Source organism: Corythoichthys intestinalis, chromosome 4 (genome assembly GCF_030265065.1).
Source record: "Corythoichthys intestinalis isolate RoL2023-P3 chromosome 4, ASM3026506v1, whole genome shotgun sequence".
NCBI classification, from domain to species: domain Eukaryota; kingdom Metazoa; phylum Chordata; class Actinopteri; order Syngnathiformes; family Syngnathidae; genus Corythoichthys; species Corythoichthys intestinalis.
In genome coordinates, this window is record NC_080398.1 from 56725952 (window position 1) to 56746543 (window position 20592).

General features: G+C 41.6%; 1 protein-coding gene and 10 non-coding genes across 11 annotated transcripts in view; 10 read left to right on the plus strand and 1 right to left on the minus strand.

Moving 5' to 3' along the window:
• Window positions 1-20592, minus strand: part of ncalda (neurocalcin delta a) — a 134662-nt gene that overhangs the window by 42803 nt on the left and 71267 nt on the right. The window lies entirely within an intron of this gene.
• Window positions 13212-13283, plus strand: trnap-agg (transfer RNA proline (anticodon AGG)). Its single transcript has one exon. It is a non-coding gene; the product is annotated as a tRNA-Pro (tRNA).
• On the plus strand, window positions 14552-14623 carry trnap-cgg (transfer RNA proline (anticodon CGG)). Its single transcript has one exon. It is a non-coding gene; the product is annotated as a tRNA-Pro (tRNA).
• trnap-agg (transfer RNA proline (anticodon AGG)) lies at window positions 14839-14910 on the plus strand. The gene has a single exon. It is a non-coding gene; the product is annotated as a tRNA-Pro (tRNA).
• On the plus strand, window positions 15488-15559 carry trnap-agg (transfer RNA proline (anticodon AGG)). Its single transcript has one exon. It is a non-coding gene; the product is annotated as a tRNA-Pro (tRNA).
• trnap-cgg (transfer RNA proline (anticodon CGG)) lies at window positions 17281-17352 on the plus strand. The gene has a single exon. It is a non-coding gene; the product is annotated as a tRNA-Pro (tRNA).
• trnap-agg (transfer RNA proline (anticodon AGG)) lies at window positions 17568-17639 on the plus strand. The gene has a single exon. It is a non-coding gene; the product is annotated as a tRNA-Pro (tRNA).
• Window positions 18872-18943, plus strand: trnap-cgg (transfer RNA proline (anticodon CGG)). The gene has a single exon. It is a non-coding gene; the product is annotated as a tRNA-Pro (tRNA).
• Window positions 19785-19856, plus strand: trnap-cgg (transfer RNA proline (anticodon CGG)). The gene has a single exon. It is a non-coding gene; the product is annotated as a tRNA-Pro (tRNA).
• trnap-agg (transfer RNA proline (anticodon AGG)) lies at window positions 20072-20143 on the plus strand. Its single transcript has one exon. It is a non-coding gene; the product is annotated as a tRNA-Pro (tRNA).
• trnap-agg (transfer RNA proline (anticodon AGG)) lies at window positions 20476-20547 on the plus strand. Its single transcript has one exon. It is a non-coding gene; the product is annotated as a tRNA-Pro (tRNA).

Sequence of the window (20592 nt, forward strand, 5' to 3'; positions counted from 1 at the left end):
CGAGTTTTATGGGAATACAACATATAACAACAATACAACAATACAAGTATTTTTGCATACCAAGCAATTCATTTGACAGGGCATAAGACTGTCATAAGACCGTAATAATTATGACATGACACTATCATGGGTATTACTGAATGTTTATGACCGATGTCATTAAGTGTCATTCGGTAAATTATGTCACTTACTCCATTTACTGTATGTCCAGCTTGAATCTTTTACATCCATTCAAAAGTGAGTGAATTTGCCGGATAACAATAAATGACATTTGTTGTAAGCATTCATTAATGCTCTTGACAGTGTCATGTCATAAATATGATTGTCTAATGACGGTCTTATGGCACAACTGTCAAAGTGTTAACAAATACGATAATTAGCAATTAATGAAACAACCCGAACAGTAACTGAAGAAATAATTAGCTCAGAACATGAATTTTGATTGTTATTTACATCTATAGTGCTTCAATGCATCCTAGGAGGCATGTTGGATGACAACAGTTTTGACAGCAGGTGGCAGCAGAGGTTGACTATCTCCCCCAAGGTAGCAGTAAGGCCATATGAAGCTTCTTGAAGCAATGAAGCTTTGAATCAATTGGCTGCAAAGCTTCATTGGTTTCATGGTGGTTCATTTGGTCGAAGACAGTGTTACTATGCCGCTGTCGAATAGTTTTACCGGTTAATATCTTTTGGAGCAAATATCTCATTGAATAGTGAGGACAGCTGAGGCTTATAGTCCAGTGCCGCTTATCAATGAACAAATGCCATTTTCGTGTCCAATTTGGTGGGTGGTGGCTAATAGTCAGGTGCGCCTTATAGTCCGAAAAGTATGGTATGTGCCCAACATGAGCTTCATTAGCAACTCAAAGAATGAAGAGAATCTTGTCAAATTCATTCAGTCATTCATTCATCTTCCAAGCCACTTATCCTTATATATACTGTAAATTAAGGGTGTAACAGTTCACGTGGATGCATTGAACTGTTTCGGTTTTGCATGTTTGGCTCAGTTCACTTGCGCACCGTTTGTAGAAAAATCTAGACCTGTAACAATAACATGCATCTTTTTCCTCGGGATGTCCCCAATCCGATCATGGAAATTAGGCCGATTGCCCCCCTGGTGGTCGAAATATGGCAATTGACTTTCCTTTACAGTGTGTATGAATATAAAATTTACTTTGCTGATAAAATTTTGTCTTCAAAAGTTGTAAAGCATTAACAGAAACAACAGCAATGAATGAAATGAACAAAAAAAAATTATAATGGGTCAAAATATTTTTTCAAATCGATCATGTGACTAGCACCTTAGAGACGGTCATTTGTAGAGCTGGGAATCTTTGGGCACCTAACGATTCGATTCCGATTCAGAGGCTCTGATTCGATTATAAAACGATTATTGATGCACCCCCCTCCTTTTTTATTTTATTTTATTATTATTTTTTTTTACGTTTTGTACATTAGTTCCAAAATTGTTCAAAAATCCTCTCAGGCTAAACAAAACTACTATTTCAGTATCAAGTTAACATATAACAGTAAACAAATATACAAAAATAACAGTAAATAAAAAACTCTAGTCCCCATTCTGTATTAGCAGGTTTAAACTACATTCAATTAATTTAATGTTGTGAATCAACTGTTACAGTTGTTAAAATTGCTCCCGGTATTCCGTAATTTCCCTTCTGTCTACTTTTGTCAAAGTTTTAAAACTATTTCATCATTTAAAGATAGATTCAAGACAAGATTCTGCCGATTTAGGAGTATTTTAGATAAAAAGTTAATTAGGTTCGCTACAACAGAGCCTTCTAGAGAGGTCTACTGCTTTAAGATGGCGGTTGTTTACTTACGCCGGAAAGTCTGTCATTTTGCATCTAGTTCTACATATATATGATATCTACTGTAGCCATATGTTTGTAGCAACTAGCAACTGGGCGTTGTTTGTAGCGGCTGTCAGCCGCAGTCAGGTATGACTGTTTTTTTATTTAGCGGCATGAGTTGAACATGATATTTACTCTCGGTCCGTTCCTCATTGCGTCCCAAAGACCGCGCTGACAGTGTTTTACTTTTCAATAATCGGAATTTGGATATTTGTGAATCGTTCTCTAATCTTCCACGGCCGAATCACGAATAATCTAAGAATCGGAAATTTCGCACGCCTCTAGTCATTTGCTTTACTTAGCCAAAACTACCTAAGGACAGAAGAGGCAAGATGGATAATGCCATAATTTTTTGAAACCTAAACTTTCAAAAGCGACAACAACTGCTGAGTGAGAATCAAGGATTGAAGATGTGGACCATCAAATGCCGGAGAGCACCGCCAAAATGGTGAGAGGCATTTCAGTTTCCCCCCACTAAAGACACTAATTGTACAACAGAACCACCACTGGGCGTACCATATTCAATGGACACCGATCTTGGCCAAAAGCATAGCTGTCCTAAGCAGCCTGATTAAGAATTCCCCCCCCAAAAAGATGGGAAACAAAAAAAGTTCATTTTCAACGTATTATTATTAATATTCCTGCCTAGAATATTCAGTCAAAAAGAATGCCGTCTCCTGTTTTGCTTGTCGCCATTTTTAAACTGACCACGGTGAGGATTTGTTTCAAAAGGGTGTGAGTGACTAGAAAAAAATTTGCAGTAATTTCTACACGGAACGCAAAAGTCGCCATTTACTTCTCCACTAGATAAGACAGAAAAACGTGCCCCCCCCCCCCAAATATACTGTATATATTCATAATCTCCACTCGCTGAGCCTAATATTTACGTTCACTGTGTAGTTCTACATATTAACTGAGCTTCTAGTAAATTGAGACGATAATTTTTGGCTACTTTACCCACCTCGGTAAATAATGTCAAAGTAGTTAATGTGTTGTGGAAACGATGGAGCAGTATGAATGTTCCAGTCTGGTAGCATAGTTTCACACATGTTCACTAACATTATCGGCCACTACGTTGGTTACTAATGTGGAAAGTGAAGATTCCTGGAAATTGAGCTATTTACTCGTCATTTCATTATGTTGACTCATAGAAATAGACACCCATTTTATGATGTGGAACTTTGGATTGTGTGATGAACTGTGCTGGATAATCTTGATGCTTGTGCTCACACACATTTTAGCAGAAATTAACAGTAACTATGGATAGTGGGCTAGTCAAGAAGCATGCGAACATTTTGAAACAAATACTAATTTTTAGTGCTTTAGTCATAACACATAATAATGATAAATAAAATAAAACACAAATATTCAGAACAACTTTACAGTGAATGCTAGGAATTAAAATAAAACAAAACAGAGTTTCACATAACATTCAAATATCTATACCATTTATTGAGTAGAAGTTTACAGCAGTTTGAAGCAGAAGAACACAATGTACAGGATTCTCTTAGTAGCAGCAATGGATGATATGAACTAGGGATGTGCTGACGACATACTGTATGTTTTCATGTGAGTCTGAGTGTCTTGCTTTTGTCAAATCAGTTGTGCAACACAAAATTAGGTTGCAAAAATTACGTTTAAATATTTTATTTTACATAAATAAACTTATAACAAATAAACTCGGTCACACATTGTAATTCAATGAATCAATAATAAATTAAGCTGACTTGGTTGACTCTTTTGCTGCCACGAAGAAGTCGCGCAGCTGAATGAGAGAGAGGGGAAAGATTACAGCTTAACTTGCTGTCTAGCTAGGACTTAGCGCCAACGTTGTGCAATGACGTATAATACGTGTTTTTAGATACTAGTTATTTTGAGATTTAGGGGTACTTAAATGGTTAATACTGGCAGAAATCCGGGATAGGTCGGCATCGTAGGAACGGAACTTGTTCGTAACTTGGGGACTACCCGTATTTTTTTTTTTGTACAATATACCTCTGGTTTTGTTGCTTTTAGCCCTTAACTCACTCATTGCCATTGAAAGTGATGATGTTTTAATACCATTTACGGCGCGCGATGTCCAATCCATTTTGACTGGGGTCAATGGCAGCTACGCTAATGAGTTAATACTTAAAAATAAAAATAAATAAATAGATTTGCATAACCTAATCTATTTGACCTAATTCCGATCCTCTGAAAATGATGGGATCAGGCCCGATTTCTGATCATTGATGGGATCAGAGATGTCCTTGATATGAACCAGAGAAAAATATGATACTGCAGATTTAATTTATCGCAAAAATCTATCGTCACTTGAGAAATACATGATTTCCACTTTTATAAACACTGTTATATTTCTTTTATAGTGCGACTCTAATGCTTTCACAAAAACATGTTGCATTGAAACACTTGCATGTAGCTTCATTGTGCTCTTAATTTGGAAACACTTGCACGTAAAATGTTCCCAAATATAGCTGCATATTCGCCAAACACATCTGTTAGTCCTTCTCGAAAGAAACTTCAAAAGGAAAATTTTACTGTCTGTCAAAGTGCATAGTAAGCAACCAAACATGGTAATGTTTCTGTTGGTAGCATAGTTTCCAATGTTGCAAGGGAAAATGTAGTGTCATTGCATCTCTGAAAAAGTATGGGTAATAGATCAAAATAAGACACTCAAGACAATAATAAGACAACATTTTTGACAAATACTTTTTAAAACCTGCCAAATCAACCACACTGCTTTGAATGCAGCTCAGTAGATGACTGCTAAGCATATCCACCTCACAGTTTTAAAATCAGCAGTTCGAACCTTTCCTCTTCTCTTGGTGCCTAAGTGTTTTTTTTTCTCCTCCCATGTACTTTGGTTTCCTGCCATACCTGAAAAACATGCATGGTAGGTTGAATGAACACTCTAAATGGTCTGTAAATGTGAATCTAAGTGTCCATGGTTCTTCATCAATTTGTGCTCATCGACAGGCTGACAATCAATTCAGGATGTATCCCGCCTCCTAACCATCATCAAGCTTCGATAGCTCTGGCACACCTGCAACCCTTGTGAGGTGGGGTAGAACACTGACTTCATAATGTATTGACGGCTCATATCAGTCATGCACTGCGCCTCGCATTCAAGTAGGGGGCCGCCCACATCAAGAGGAGCTAATCACAAACACACGCACGCAGCATCGAGACTGTTTTACGTCCATATCTATACAGAATTCGGGGATTTAAGCATTTATTCACAAGAATTTTCACCGGAAAAACTCTGTTTACATCAAGTGGCTGCTAGATACATTCACTGACAGACTAGCATTGTACTTCGACATACAGTATTTATATAAAATAAACGCTAACTGCACGATTTGTTTTTTTGCTTTTATCCAAGAATCGAGACTGTTTTGCATTCATATCTATAAAGAATTTGTGGATTTAAGCATTTATTCACAAGAATTTTCATCAGAAAAGCTGTTTACACCGGGTGGCTGCTAGCTACATTCACTAACAGACTAGCATTGTACTTCGACTTATTTACGTAAAATAAACGCTAACTGCATGTTTTTTTTTTTTTTTTTTTTGCTTTAACCAAGAATCAAGACTGTTTTATGTCCATATCTATAAGAAATTCAGGGATTTAAGCATTTATTCACAAGAATTATTACCGGAAAAGCTCTGTAGCATGTATCACCGAGTGTCAACACACAACTGTGAATGGCAACAGCTGGATTTTTTGGGAGTTTATGGGTGAAACATGGTAATATAGCAATGCAGAAATCGTAGACATTAATGAGTGGTCGAGATTTTAATTTTCAAATATTTACCATTTTAAACGTTTTTTTTTTCTTTCAAATTTTCTTTGTTTGGATTGATTATTTATCATCTAAAATAATGGGGAAAATGCGACAGTAACGAAAAAAATACAATTAAGCGATAGTTATGAGGTAGATATCCGTGACTTTTTTACAGATGCTAATTTTTTTGTTGTGATGTAATTTGTTTAAAGGGCAACTGAAGACCTTTCTGGATTTTGGTGTAATTTTACGAATATAAACTTTGGACGAGTTCGTCAAAACAACCATGACATTATCAACACGTAATTGTAAGGATAATTTGCATTTTTTTTAGTTTTTTTGCACTCCGTTAATGGTCCCTTCGCAAACCCGGAAGTGTGACGTAGATTCCCCGATGCAACAGAGAAGACTATCCACAGCTAGCATAGCAGCAACAACGATGTCAGTGATATTTCCACCAAAGGTAACGATTCAGGATCGCTCTTTCGTAACGCTACCGATGGCAAAGGCTCCCAGGAAAGATGAACTACAATTAATCCCTGAACCTGTGGCGTCAGATGACGGCGATTTACTTGACACTGCAGATGCGATTACATGGTTGTATATTTTTCCATGCTCTCCACATAGCTAAAACTGGATATTAGGTAATGGGACAACTCCTACCGATCTAAATATGGTAAAGCTAGCCCAAATGTGGCTAAATGAATGATATGTTATTGATTTTTCAAAATAAATGACAAAACGATTTTATTTTCCAGGTGTTTCTGTAAACCGTCAAGTAATTACCCTTCCAAGAGTTTGCCTGTGTCGTCAGGAGATCCCAGACGTGAGAGCCAAACTTGAGGAGGCTGAAGCACTGACAGGGGCATGAATTACATTTAAAAAATAAAACCATAAATTGTAAACAACATTGACACATTTTGTTGACTGTTTAATGTATTCTATTGGTATATATTGTAATTATATTAAATTCTGAAAAAATATTCAATAGGCCACAATAATAAATGATACCAGATTTATGTTGAATCAGCATCAGCTTTCGCTGTCAGATTGTGACAAAATATATGAGCTAAGTTATACCAAACACACAATGGCACACATCAAAGAACATAAATTTAGTAAGCAAAACAAAGTTAGGATAGCAACGGACTAGCGTAACATTGAAAAATGATAATGGCAGTGGGAAATATGTATTTATATGATAAATATGTATTATATATGAAGGTAACTAGATTTTTCTTGAAAAAAAATGAGTACTGTATATGTGACTAGTTTATGATTTCATGTCATCAAAATTTGCTACATTTATTTCTCCTAAGTCATCGTCATCTGATGTCGCAGACGGAAGAAATTCAGCATCTGGCAGGCCTCATAGGATCTCTTCAGTCGTCATCGCTGGACACCGCATCACTCGACCCACTCTCTCTTGATTTTGGGAAACTGGGTGGCGACTGACTTGTAACACTTTTTTCATCGTGTTGAGGGTTTCCGCCACTTAATTTTTTTATGTTTGGCTTCCTGGAGAAAAAAAAAAAATCACAGCAGCATTAAAATATTGGATGAATCCTAATTTTGATTTAATAATAATTTCATGGTGATCAAATAATAATGCCCCAGTCAAAGCTGCATCTATTTGATGCTATTGTTCCCTCTTCAAATAGGCAGACCTTGATGTTGAAGTATAACAAGTTATTGTTTTATTGACATGTATTTGATACATTAGGGCCTGACAGGTGGATTGTTTTGTTGTTATAGGCTTTATATCTACCCTGTGACAGGCCAAAAAACAACGAGCCAAGGACCTATTTGGTGCTGGGGACATTTAAATTTACATAATACCTATTGATATAGTAATAAAATCACATGAGTAGACGACATGTCAGCCAACCTATCTACTTATGGCAGGCCAACAGCAACAAAAAAAAATGTCGCACTTCAACAAACAGGCAGTAGGAGACCCCCTCGTTTATCAAAAAAAGCCAGTAATGTTCTACTTACTCTTTGTAAAACCAAGGTTGCATTGTTGTAGGTTTTCAAAGCTGTCGTGGCTGAAATGATGAAAACAATGAGCCGATTGGGGACCTGTATGCATGCTCACAAAAACGGTCCACACCTTCGCAGGAGAAGTTTTTTTTGGACCACTCCTAGAGTCTCGAGTCTTCCTGTGAGCAATTCATCGCTACACATCGAGATGGCATGACGAATCCCGCGAGTAAAACCCAGAAAATGTTTGCAATATATGGCGAGGATAGCGTGGTGCTATATTTCCGTGTTCAGAGTGGTGGCGAGTCTTACTGGAAGTTACGTCATGAGGTAGCGGTCGGCAGGACGGCGCGTCCCTCGTTGCTATGGTGTTGCTATGGCCATAACTCAAAAACTACGCGGTCAATTATTATTATTTTTTTTAATGTGACTTTTTGAGTCAGCGAATGATGCATTTAATACAATTCAACTGAGTAAAACACTTAAGAGCGAAATCCGAAAACCTCTTCAGTTGCCCTTTAAAAGTTTAAAATGTGTGTGTAATGAGTGAATAATTTTTTAAAGTCATTTTTAAAAACTAAATAATAGACACCAATTAATGATTCAAAGTTAAAAATGACAGACATTTCGAATAATAAATATAATTAACTTCTTTTTATGGCTAGCTTGAAACAAAAGCGGTTGCGCGACGTCTGTAAACGGGGGTTTCCAGGGTAAAACGGACAAATTAAAAATAGTTCGAGGACTTAATGCGCCATGAATCTGCTATGGCAGCATATAGACATAGTGTTCTATCAAACACAACAGTTCTTTCGGCTTCAAATACAGGAGTTTATTTCAAAGAAGGGTACAAGAGCAGAAACTGCTTGTCTGTGTTTTCTGCCGTAAAGATTAGTGAGATGTGTATGGTGCTACATCAAGACCAAGAGTATTCAGAAAAAAAGAAACAATTGAAAAAAAAATGTTGAAACTGAATGTTGAAGTTTTTTCTTGAATCTTTCAAAAGCAAAAAAAAAAAAAAAAACGCTTTATTTTTTCAGTTACAAAGTTGATATTTTCAGGTTCAAAGATTTTCTCTTTCACTTTCAATTCTTATTTTTATAGTTTCAATTTTTTTTTCAATTTCTTTTTTTTTTTTCAATCAGATCTTTTTTTTTGCTTTTAGATCTTTTTTTTTTTCAGTTTCAAAACTTTTGGCCGTGTTTTAATGGGGGGGGGGGGGGGTCTCAACGAGAGACGTGTTGTGAGACAGCCTATCAAAGCAACCCCAAATAATGCTACCTTCAGGAAACATGGGTACGTTGATGTATTATCACTCCATTCTCTCTCAATTTTATCAGTTTTGATAAGTGTTGTTAATCCTACTTTAAAAAGGAATTAAATACAGTTACAAATTACTTCTCCCAAAAAGTAATTGAGTTAGTAGCTCAGTTACCTAAATGTAAGAGTAATTAGTTATTTGGCAAAGTAACTGGTGTTACTTTTCATGTTTTTTGTTTTTGTTTTTCATTTTTCAGTCATAACTAGATGCAGAGGTATTGCGATAACTAGATAGTAACCTTTGCTATGTTTGGAAGTTATTTAATGTTGTGAATGAACCGTTAAAGTTGTTAAAATCACTCCCGTTATTGCATGAGTTCCGTTCTGTCTACTTTCGACACGTGAAAGTTTTAAAATGGTTTCATCATTTAAAGATATATATTCAAGTCAAAATTTTGCCGATTTAGGAGTATTTCAAGTTACTTAGGTTTGCTAGGAAGTTTCTCGACAACAGTGCCAAATCTTCGTTGACAGAAATGTTGAAATGTAATATTTATTCTACTCATTTTTACAGCATTGGAAAACATGAAGAATGTTTGTGTTATTTTTGTCCTCCTACAGAAACAATATCAAAACAAAAATATTTCCTTCAACCATCTCTTTACATTTTCTAACATTTTCGAAAATGCTCTAGGGAGCCACATGGTTAGTGCAAAAGCGCCGCATGCGGCTCTCAAATCACGGCTTGCTGACCCCCAGTCCGGTGGTATGAGTTTCGCCGAGAGCACGAGAGGTCACAGGTACGACTCCAGTGGCCTATACTACGAACTGAGTTCAACCTCCCCAGAAGTAATCCAGTTTACCAGCGGGTAACCAGAGTTGACAAAACCTGGTTGTCTAGTTTGTGGTCAGTCGGTGCTACGACGCTGATTATGAGGTTGATTAGTCGAACCTGTGTCAACCCAGTCAGAGTTACTGCGCGTTCACATAAAAGGGGGCGGAGACCAGAGTCAAACACTACTTGTGACGATGGCACGGGCACCTTACTTCACGGAGGAGGAATGCGCGATGATCATGCGGAGTTATGAGGAATTAAAATCCACCCTCACCGCGAAATCGAACATCGTTTCAGCGAGTAGAGTGCGATGGGTCTGTTGACAGCGAATTACAGATCGTGTGATTTGTGAATGCGTCAATATGCCAGTTTACTTATATCCATGCAAATAAATAAAGCCTGCTGTCAGGACAATAAAATAAGATTTGGTACGTTAACAGTAAGAAATAATTTATCGCGCATCACCACATGAAGCAGGATAATTGTATGTTTAGTCCCATTGACTGTATGAATACGTATGTCCTTTTTTTTTTTTTTCCTTAGTTTGGGCCTAAAAAATCAAGCCCGACCCGAGCCCGATCAATTAACTTTATTTGCAGGCCCGAGCCCGACCCGACCCCCCCCTCCATAATTTTATGTTATCTTTGTGAGGACTCAGGAGAAGAAGGAAATGCGGGGATGCCATGCGTTGTTACGTGAATTAAAGCCAGTCTTTTGTAATGAATTTTCACAGTTAAACAAGACTGTAAGATGAGTATTCAATAAACATTTATATCTTTTATATTTGTGCGTCTGTCCTATCAGTGGATTTGACATTTAATTTAATCTCTTCGAGTTGGCAGAAAAAAACGCAAGTTTTCTCAATGTTTACATAGTCTACATATTTCTATGATTATTATTAACTCATTTACACAACAAAATAACGTTGGAAAAGTCCGTTAAATATATTTCTTGTATATGAGAGCAAAGCTCCGCATTCGTTTACATTCAGCAATTTCAACGATCAATTTGAAGCGTTTCCATACCCCACTTCAAATCGCACGGCATACAGTGTTCTTACGCAGATATTCAGCATCACCATTGGAATGCATATATTGTCCCTGGCGAAAGAGCGCACGGAGAGGCACACAATCTGCCCGTTTGTGAGGGCCTGACTTCGGCGGGTTACATTATAGTGACGTCCGCCTCGATCAGTTGGCACAGGTAAAGAATTCCCTCAGCTGAAAATCTACATCTTTCATGGAGAACATCTTCCGGGTACGCCAGCGGATTCTGGCAGTCTCCAAAAACCCGTGCACTCCGAAGAGAGCCCCTCACAATCCGAGCGCCAATGTCATATGGGTCGTCCAGGTACGCTGTCATGGTCAGGAGGACACGTCTGCGGAGGAGTGCTGTTTAATTATAGCGTGGTTAATTAGAATTCTGAGGTTAAGCAAGATCTAACTCTGAGAAGACCAGGTTTGGCGTGTGGCGTGTGTTGCCATGGCAACATTTCTCGGTTCCAACATATCCACCTTTCGTAGTCTCGCTTAGCTGCGAACTTAGGTCGCACATGATGAAGTTACTCTCGAAGTTACCCTGCTAAGCCAGAAAACTGGCTTCGTAGTATAGGCCACTGGACGAACCCCTTAGTTAAGGTTTAGTTTTGGATTTGTTGTATACTGTCACATTGTTGCACATATGACTGCAGATAATGGGGTTAGTTGTTAGAGGTTGTGGCTTGTTGGTCTAGTGCTATGCTTCTTGTTTCAGCTGCGAGAGGTCCTCGGTCTGACTCCCAGACGAGCCCGGTAGTAAAGGGTTAGTTTTGAGTCCAATGTATTATAACGCATTCGACTGCAGATAAGGGGTTTAACTTACTGGTTAGTGGCTCGTTGGTCTCGTGGTATGGTTTACTTTGGAGTCCGTTGTATGATAACACATAATCACTCATATGACTGCAGATAAGGGCTTATAATCTCGCTTTGAGTCCGACTCCCAGACGAGCCCCTTGGTAACCAATCAGTATTGAGTCCATATTATTGTTCACATATGACTCTAGAATAGGGGCTCTTTGTTCCTGTTAATGGTTCATTACTCTCGTAGTGTGATTCTAGCTGTTGTAGCTGTTAGATACTGTCATATTTTCACACATGTGTCTGTAGATAATTGGGAAAGTAATTGCTTTAGTGGCTCGTTGGTCTAGTAGTATGATTCTCGCTTCGGGTGCGAGTGGTCCCGGGTCTGACTCCCAGACGAGCCCGGTGGTAAAAGGTCACTTTTGAGTCCGTTGTATGATAACACATAATCACTCATATGACTTCAGATAAAGGGCTCTATCCCACCAGATGATGGCTCGTTGGTCTACAGTAGTGGTATGATTCTCGCTTTGGGTGCAGGAGGTCCGACTCCCGGACGAGCCCTTTGGTAACCAACTAGTATTGAGTCCATTGTATTGTACACATATGACTCCAAAATTGGGGCTCATTGTCCCTGTCAGTGGCTCATTACTCTCGCAGTGTGATTCTTGCTGTTGTATCTGTTAGATTCTGTCATATTGTCGCACATGTGACTGTAGTTAATGGGGAAGACACTTGCAGTCATTGCGCGTTGGTCAGTAGTGATATGATTCTCGCTTCGGGTGCGCGAGGTCCTGGGTCTGACTCCTGGACGAGCCCCTTCGTAACCAACTAGAATTGAGTCCATTGTATTGTACACATATGACTCGAAAAAAGTGGCTCATTACTCTTGTAGTGTGGTTCTATCCGTTAGATACTGTCATATTGTCGCACATGTGACTGTACATAATGGGGAAAACACTTGCATTAGTGGCTCGTTGGTCTAGTAGTATGATTCTCGCTTCGGGTGCGAGAGGTTCCTGGTCGTGAAGGGTTAGTTTTGTGTTCCTTTTGAGTTGTATTGTAACACATACGACAGCAGAAAAGGGGCTTAACTTACTGGTTAGTGGCTCGTTGGTCTAGTGTTATGATTCTTGCTTCGGGTACGAGAGGTCCCGGGTCTGACTCCCGGACGAGCCCGTTAGTGAAGGTTCAGTATTGAGTCCATTGTATTACAACACATACAACTGCTGACAAGGGGCTTAAATGGCTCGTTGGTCTAGTAGTATGATTCTCGCTTAGGGTGCAAGAGGTCCCGGGTCCGACTCCCGGACGAGCCCCTTGTTAACTAGCTAGTATTGAGTCTGTTGTATTGTACACATATGACTCCAGAATAGGGGCTCATTGTCTCTGTTAGTGGCTCATTACTCTCGTAGCGTGATTCTTGCTGTTCTATCTGTTAGAAAATGTCATAGTGTCGCACATGTGACTGTAGATAATGGGGAAAACACTCGCCTTAGTGGCTCATTGGTCTAGTAGTATGATTCTCGCTGCGGGTGCGAGAGGTCCCGGGACGAGCCCGGTAGGGAAGGTTTAGCTTTGAGTCCATTGTATTATAACACAGACGACTGCAGATAAGGGGTTTAACTTAATTGTCAGTGGCTTGTTGGTCTAGTGGTATGATTCTCGCTTAGGGTGCGAGAGGTCCTGGGTCCGACTCCCGGACGAGCCCTTTGGTAATCAACTAGAATTGAGTCCATTATATTGTACACATATGACTCCAGAGTAGGGGCTCATTGTCTCTCTTAGTGGCTCATTACTCAGGTAGTGTGTTTCTTGCTGTTATTCTGAGAAACTTATAGTGTCACACATGTGACTGTAGATAATGGGGAAAACACTTGCATTAGTGGCTCGTTGGTCTAGTACGATGATTCTCGCTTCAGGTGCGAGAGGTCCCAGGGCCGACTCCCGGACGAGCCTGGTAGTAAAGGTTTAGTTTTGAGTCCATTGTATTATCACACATACGACTGCAGATAAGGGGCTTAACTCTCGAAGTGTGTTTCTTGCTGTTGTATCTGTTAGATACTGTCATGTTGTCGCACATGTGACTGTAGATAATGGGGAAAACCCTTGCAATTGATGCTTGTTGGTCTAGTAGTATGATTCTCGCTTCAGGTGCGAGAGGTCCCGGGTCTGATTCCCCGACGAGCTCGTTAGTGAAGGGTTAGTTTTGAGTCCATTGTATTATAACACATACGACTGCAGATAAGGGGCTTAACTCGCGTGTTAGTGGCTCGTTGGTCTAGTGGTCTAGTGGACTCCCCGACGAGCCCCTTGGTCTCTAGCTAGTATAGAGTCTGTTGTATTGTACACATATGACTCCAAAATAGGGGCTCATTGTCTCTGATAGTGGCTCATTACTCTCGTAGTGTGTTTCTTGCTGTTGTATCTGTTAGATACTGTCATATTGTCGCACATGTGACTGTAGATAATGGGGAAAACCCTTGCAATAGATGCTTGTTGGTCTAGTGGTATGATTCTCGCTTAGGGTGCGAGAGATCCCGGGTCTGACTCCCAGACGAGCCCCTTGGTCTCTAGCTAGTATAGAGTCTGTTGTCATGTACACATATGACTCCAGAATAGGGGCTCATTACTCTCGTAGTGTGTTTCTTGCTGTTGTATCTGTTAGATGCTGTCATATTGTCGCACATGTGACTTTAGATAATGGGGAAAACACTTGCATTAGTGGCTTGTGGGTCTAGTGGTATGATTCTTGTTTCGGGTGCGAGAGGTCCCAGGTCCCACTCCTGGACGAGCCCTTTGGTAATCAACTAGAATTGAGTCCATTGTATTGTACACATTTGACTCGAAAAAAGGGGCTCATTGTCCTTGTCAGTGGCTCATTACTGTCGTGGTGTGATTCTTGCCGTTGTATATGTTAGATACTGTCATATTGTCGGACATGTGACTGTAGATAATGGGTAAAACACTTGCCTTAGTGGCTCGTTGGTCTAGTGGTATGATTCTCGCTTCGGGTGCGAGAGGTCCCGGGTCCGACTCCCGGATGAGCCCGGTAGGGAAGGGTTAGTTTTGAGTCCTTTGTATTATAACACATACAACTGCAGATAACTCACTGGCTAGTGGCTCGTTGGTCTATGGTATGATTCTCGTGTGCGAGAGGTCCTGGGTCCGACTCCTGGACGAGCCCAGTAGTGAAGGTTTAGTGTTGAGTAAATTGTATTATAACTTAGACGAATGCAGATAAGGGGCTTAACTTACTTGCTAGTGGCTCGTTGGTCTAGTGGTATGATTCTCGCTTAGGGTGCGAGAGGTCCCGGGTCCGACTCCCGGACGAGCCACTTGGTAACCAGCTAGTATTGAGTCTGCTGTATGGTACACATACGACTCCAAAATAGGGGCTCAATGTCCCTATAGTGGCTCATTACTCTCACAGTATGTTTCTTGCTGTTGTATCTGTTAGATGCTGTCATATTGTCGCACATGTGACTGTAGATAATGGGAAAACCGCTTCCATTAGTGGGTCTAGTGGTATGATTCTTGTTTCGGGTGCGAGAGGTCCCAGGTCCCACTCCTGGACGAGCCCTTTGGTAATCAACTAGAATTGAGTCCATTGTATTGTACACATATGACTCGAAAAAAGGGGCTCATTGTCCTTGTCAGTGGCTCATTACTGTCGTGGTGTGATTCTTGCCATTGTATATGTTAGATACTGTCATATTGTCGGACATGTGACTGTAGATAATGGGTAAAACACTTGCCTTAGTGGCTCGTTGGTCTAGTAGTATGATTCTCCCTTCAGGTGCGAGAGGTCCCGGGTCTGATTCCTGGACGAGCTCGTTAGTGAAGGGTTAGTTTTGAGTCCATTGTATTATAACACATAAGAGTGCAGATAAGGGGCTTAACTCGCGTGTTAGTGGCTCGTTGGTCTAGTGGTATGATTCTCGCTTAGGGTGTGAGAGGTCCTGGGTCCGACTCCCAGACGAGCCCCTTGGTCTCTAGCTAGCATAGAGTCTGTTGTATTGTACACATATGACTCCAGAATAGGGGCTCATTGTCTCTGATAGTGGCTCATTACTCTCGTAGTGTGTTTCTTGCTGTTGTATCTGTTAGATGCTGTCATATTGTCGCACATGTGACTGTAGATAATGGGGAAAACACTTGCATTAGTGGGTCTAGTGGTATGATTCTTGTTTCGGGTGCGAGAGGTCCCAGGTCCCACTCCTGGACGAGCCCTTTGGTAATCAACTAGAATTGAGTCCATTGTATTGTACACATATGACTCGAAAAAAGGGGCTCATTGTCCTTGTCAGTGGCTCATTACTGTCGTGGTGTGATTCTTGCCATTGTATATGTTAGATACTGTCATATTGTTGGACATGTGACTGTAGATAATGGGTAAAACCCTTGCAATTGATGCTTGTTGGTCTAGTAGTATGATTCTCGCTTCAGGTGCGAGAGGTCCCGGGTCTGATTCCCGGACGAGCTCGTTAGTGAAGGGTTAGTTTTGAGTCCATTGTATTATAACACATACGACTGCAGATAAGGGGCTTAACTCGCGTGTTAGTGGCTCGTTGGTCGAGTGATATGATTTTTGCTTAGGGTGCGAGAGGTCCCGGGTCTGACTCCCCGACGAGTCCCTTGGTCTCTAGCTAGTATAGAGTCTGTTGTATTGTACACATATGACTCCAGAATAGGGGCTCATTGTCTCTGATAGTGGCTCATTACTCTCGTAGTGTGTTTCTTGCTGTTGTATCTGTTAGATACTGTCATATTGTCGCACATGTGACTGTAGATAATGGGGAAAACCCTTGCAATTGATGCTTGTTGGTCTAGTAGTATGATTCTCGCTTCAGGTGCGAGAGGTCCCGGGTCTGATTCCCGGACGAGCTCGTTAGTGAAGGGTTAGTTTTGAGTCCATTGTATTATAACACATACGACTGCAGATAAGGGGCTTAACTCGCGTGTTAGTGGCTCGTTGGTCTAGTGGTATGATTCTTGCTTAGGGTGCGAGAGGTCCCGGGTCCGACTCCCTGACGTGCCCCTTGGTCTCTAGCTAGTATAGAGTCTGTTGTATTGTACACATATGACTCCAAAATAGGGGCTCATTGTCTCTGATAGTGGCTCATTACTCTCGTAGTGTGTTTCTTGCTGTTGTATCTGTTAGATACTGTCATATTGTCGCACATGTGACTGTAGATAATGGGGAAAACCCTTGCAATAGATGCTTGTTGGTCTAGTGGTATGATTCTCGCTTAGGGTGCGAGAGGTCCCGGGTCCGACTCCCAGACGAGCCCCTTGGTCTCTAGCTAGTATAGAGTCTGTTGTATTGTACACATATGACTCCAGAATAGGGGCTCTTTACTCTCGTAGTGTGTTTCTTGCTGTTGTATCTGTTAGATGCTGTCATATTGTCGCACATGTGACTTTAGATAATGGGGAAAACACTCGCATTAGTGGCTTGTGGGTCTAGTGGTATGATTCTTGTTTCGGGTACGAGAGGTCCCAGGTCCCACTCCTGGACGAGCCCTTTGGTAATCAACTAGAATTGAGTCCATTGTATTGTACACATATGACTCGAAAAAAGGGGCTCATTGTCCTTGACAGTGGCTCGTTACTGTTGTGGTGTGATTCTTTCCGTTGTATATGTTAGATACTGTCATATTGTCGGACATGTGACTGTAGATAATGGGTAAAAAACTTGCCTTAGTGGCTCGTTGGTCTAGTGGTATGATTCTCGCTTCGGGTGTGAGACGTCCCGGGTCCGACTCCCGGACGAGCCCAGTAGGGAAGGGTTAGTTTTGAGTCCTTTGTATTATAACACATACAACTGCAGATAACTCACTGGCTAGTGGCTCGTTGGTCTATGGTATGATTCTCTTGTGCGAGAGGTCCTGGGTCCGACTCCTGGACGAGCCCGGTAGTGAAGGTTTAGTGTTGAGTAAATTGTATTATAACTTAGACGAATGCAGATAAGGGGCTTAACTTACTTGTGAGTGGCTCGCTGGTCTAGTGGTATGATTCTCGCTTAGGGTGCGAGAGGTCCCGGGTCCGACTCCCGGACGAGCCCCTTGGTAACCAGCTAGTATTGAGTCTGCTGTATGGTACCCATACACTCCAAAATAGGGGCTCAATGTCCCTGTTAGTGGCTCATTACTCTCACAGTATGTTTCTTGCTGTTGTATCTGTGAGATGCTGTCATATTGTCGCACATGTGACTGTAGATAATGGGGAAACCGCTTCCATTAGTGGCTTGTTGGTCGAGTCGTGTGATTATCCCTTCGTGTGCGAGAGGTCCTGGGTCCGACTCCTGGACGAGCCCGGTAGTGAAGGTTTAGTTTAGAGTAAATTGTATTATAACACATACGACTGCAGATAAAGGGCTTAACTTGCTTTTTCGTGGCTCGTTGGTCTAGTGGTATGATTCTCGCTTAGGGTGCGAGAGGTCCTTGGTCCGACTCCCGGACGAGCCCCTTGGTAATCAGCTAGTATTGAGTCTGCTGTATTGTACACATACGACTCCAGAATAGGGGCTCAATGTCCCTGTTAGTGGCTCATTACTCTCATAGTATGTTTCTTGCTGTTGTATCTGTTAGATGCTGTCATATTGTCGCACATGTGACTGTACATAATGGGGAAAACACTTCCGTTAGTGGCTTGTTGGTCTAGTACAGGGGTTCCCAACCTATTCCACTAAGGCACACTGTGGGTGCAGGATTTCATTCTTACCAAACAAGATGACAACACTTTTTCCCCAATCTGGTGTTTTACAAGTGCAATCAGTTGATTGCAGTCAGGTGTGGCTTGTTTTAGCAGAAGCCTCATTGGTTCAACTGTCTCTGCTGGATCGGCTGGAACAAAAACCAGGACCCACAGTGTGCCTTGAGGACTGGGTTGAAAACCCCTGGTCTAGTAGTATGATTCTCGCTTCAGGTGCGAGAGTTCCTGGGTCTGATTCCTGTACGAGCTCGTTAGTGATGGGTTAGTTTTGAGTCCATTGTATTATAACACATACGACTGCAGATAAGGGGCTTAACTCACGTGTTAGTGGCTCGTTGGTCTAGTGGTATGATTCTCGCTTAGGGTGCGAGAGGTCCCGGGTCCCACTCCCAGACGAGCCCTTTGGTAATCAACTAGAATTGAGTCCATTTTATTGTACACATATGACTCGAAAAAAGGGGCTCATTGTCCTTGTCAGTGGCTCATTACTGTCGTGGTGTGATTCTTGCCGTTGTATATGTTAGATACTGTCATATTGTCGGACATGTGACTGTAGATAATGGGTAAAACACTTACCTTAGTGGCTCGTTGGTCTAGTGGTATGATTCTCGCTTCGGGTGCGAGAGGTCCCGGGTCCGACTCCCGGACGAGCCCAGTAGTGAAGTGTTAGTTTTGAGTCCTTTGTATTATAACACATACAACTGCAGATAACTCACTGGCTAGTGGCTCGTTGGTCTATGGTATGATTCTCGTGTGCGAGAGGTCCTGGGTCCGACTCCTGGACGAGCCCGTTAGTGAAGGTTTAGTGTTGAGTAAATTGTATTATAACTTAGACGAATGCAGATAAGGGGCTTAACTTGCTTGTTGGTCTAGTAGTATGATTCTCGCTTCATGTGCGAGAGGTCCGGGGTCTGATTCCCGGACGAGCTCGTTAGTGAAGGGTTAGTTTTGAGTCCATTGTATTATAACACATACGACTGCAGATAAGGGGCTTAACTTGCGTGTTCGTGGCTCTTTGGTCTAGTGGTATGATTCTCGCCTAGGGTGTGAGCGGTACCGGGTCCGACTCCCAGACGAGCCCCTTGGTCTCTAGCTAGTATAGAGTCTGTTGTATTGTACACATATGACTCCAGAATAGGGGCTCATTGTCTCTGATAGTGGCTCATTACTCTCGTAGTGTGTTTCTTGCTGTTGTGTCTGTTACATGCTGTCATATTGTCGCACATGTGACTGTAGATAAAGGGGAAAACACTTCCATTAGTGGCTTGTGGGTCTAGTGGTATGATTCTTGTTTCGGGTGCGAGAGGTCCCAGGTCCCACTCCCGGACGTGCCCTTTGGTAATCAACTAGAATTGAGTCCACTGTATTGTACACATATGACTCGAATAAAGTGGCTCATTACTGTCGTGGTGTGATTCTTGCCATTGTATATGTTAGATACTCTCATCTTGTCGGACATGTGACTGTAGATAATGAGTAAAACACTTGCCTTAGTGGCTCGTTGGTCTAGTGGTATGATTCTCGCTTCGGGTGCGAGAGGTCCCGGGTCCGACTCCCGGACGAGCCCAGTAGGGAAGGGTTAGTTTTGAGTCCTTTGTATTATAACACATACAACTGCAGATAACTCACTGGCTAGTGGCTTGTTGGTCTATGGTATGATTCTCGTGTGCGAGAGGTCCTGGGTCCGACTCCTGGACGAGCCCGGTAGTGAAGGTTTAGTGTTGAGTAAATTGTATTGTAACTTAGACGAATGCAGATAAAGGGCTTAACTTTCTTGTTAGTGGCTCGTTGGTCTAGTGGTATGATTCTCGCTTAGGGTGCGAGAGGTCCCGGGTCCGATTCCCGGACGAGCCCCTTGGTAACCGGCTAGTATTGAGTCTGCTGTATTGTACACATACGACTCCAGAATAGGGGCTCAATGTCCCTGTTAGTGGCTCATTACTCTCACAGTATGTTCCTTGCTGTTGTATCTGTTAGATGCTGTCATATTGTCGCACATGTGACTGTAGATAATGGGGAAAACACTTCCATTCGTGGCTTGTTGGTCTAGTAGTGCGATTCTCGCTTCGTGCGCGAGAGGTCCCGGGTCCGACTCCCGGACGAGCCCGGTAGTGAAGGTTTAGTTTAGAGTAAATTGTATTATAACACATACGACTGCAGATAAGGGGCTTAACTTACTTGTTTGTGGCTCGTTGGTCTAGTGGTATGATTCTCGCTTAGGGTGCGAGAGGTCCGGGGTCCGACTCCCGGACGAGCCCCTTGGGAACCAGCTAGTATTGAGTCCGCTGTATTGTACACATACG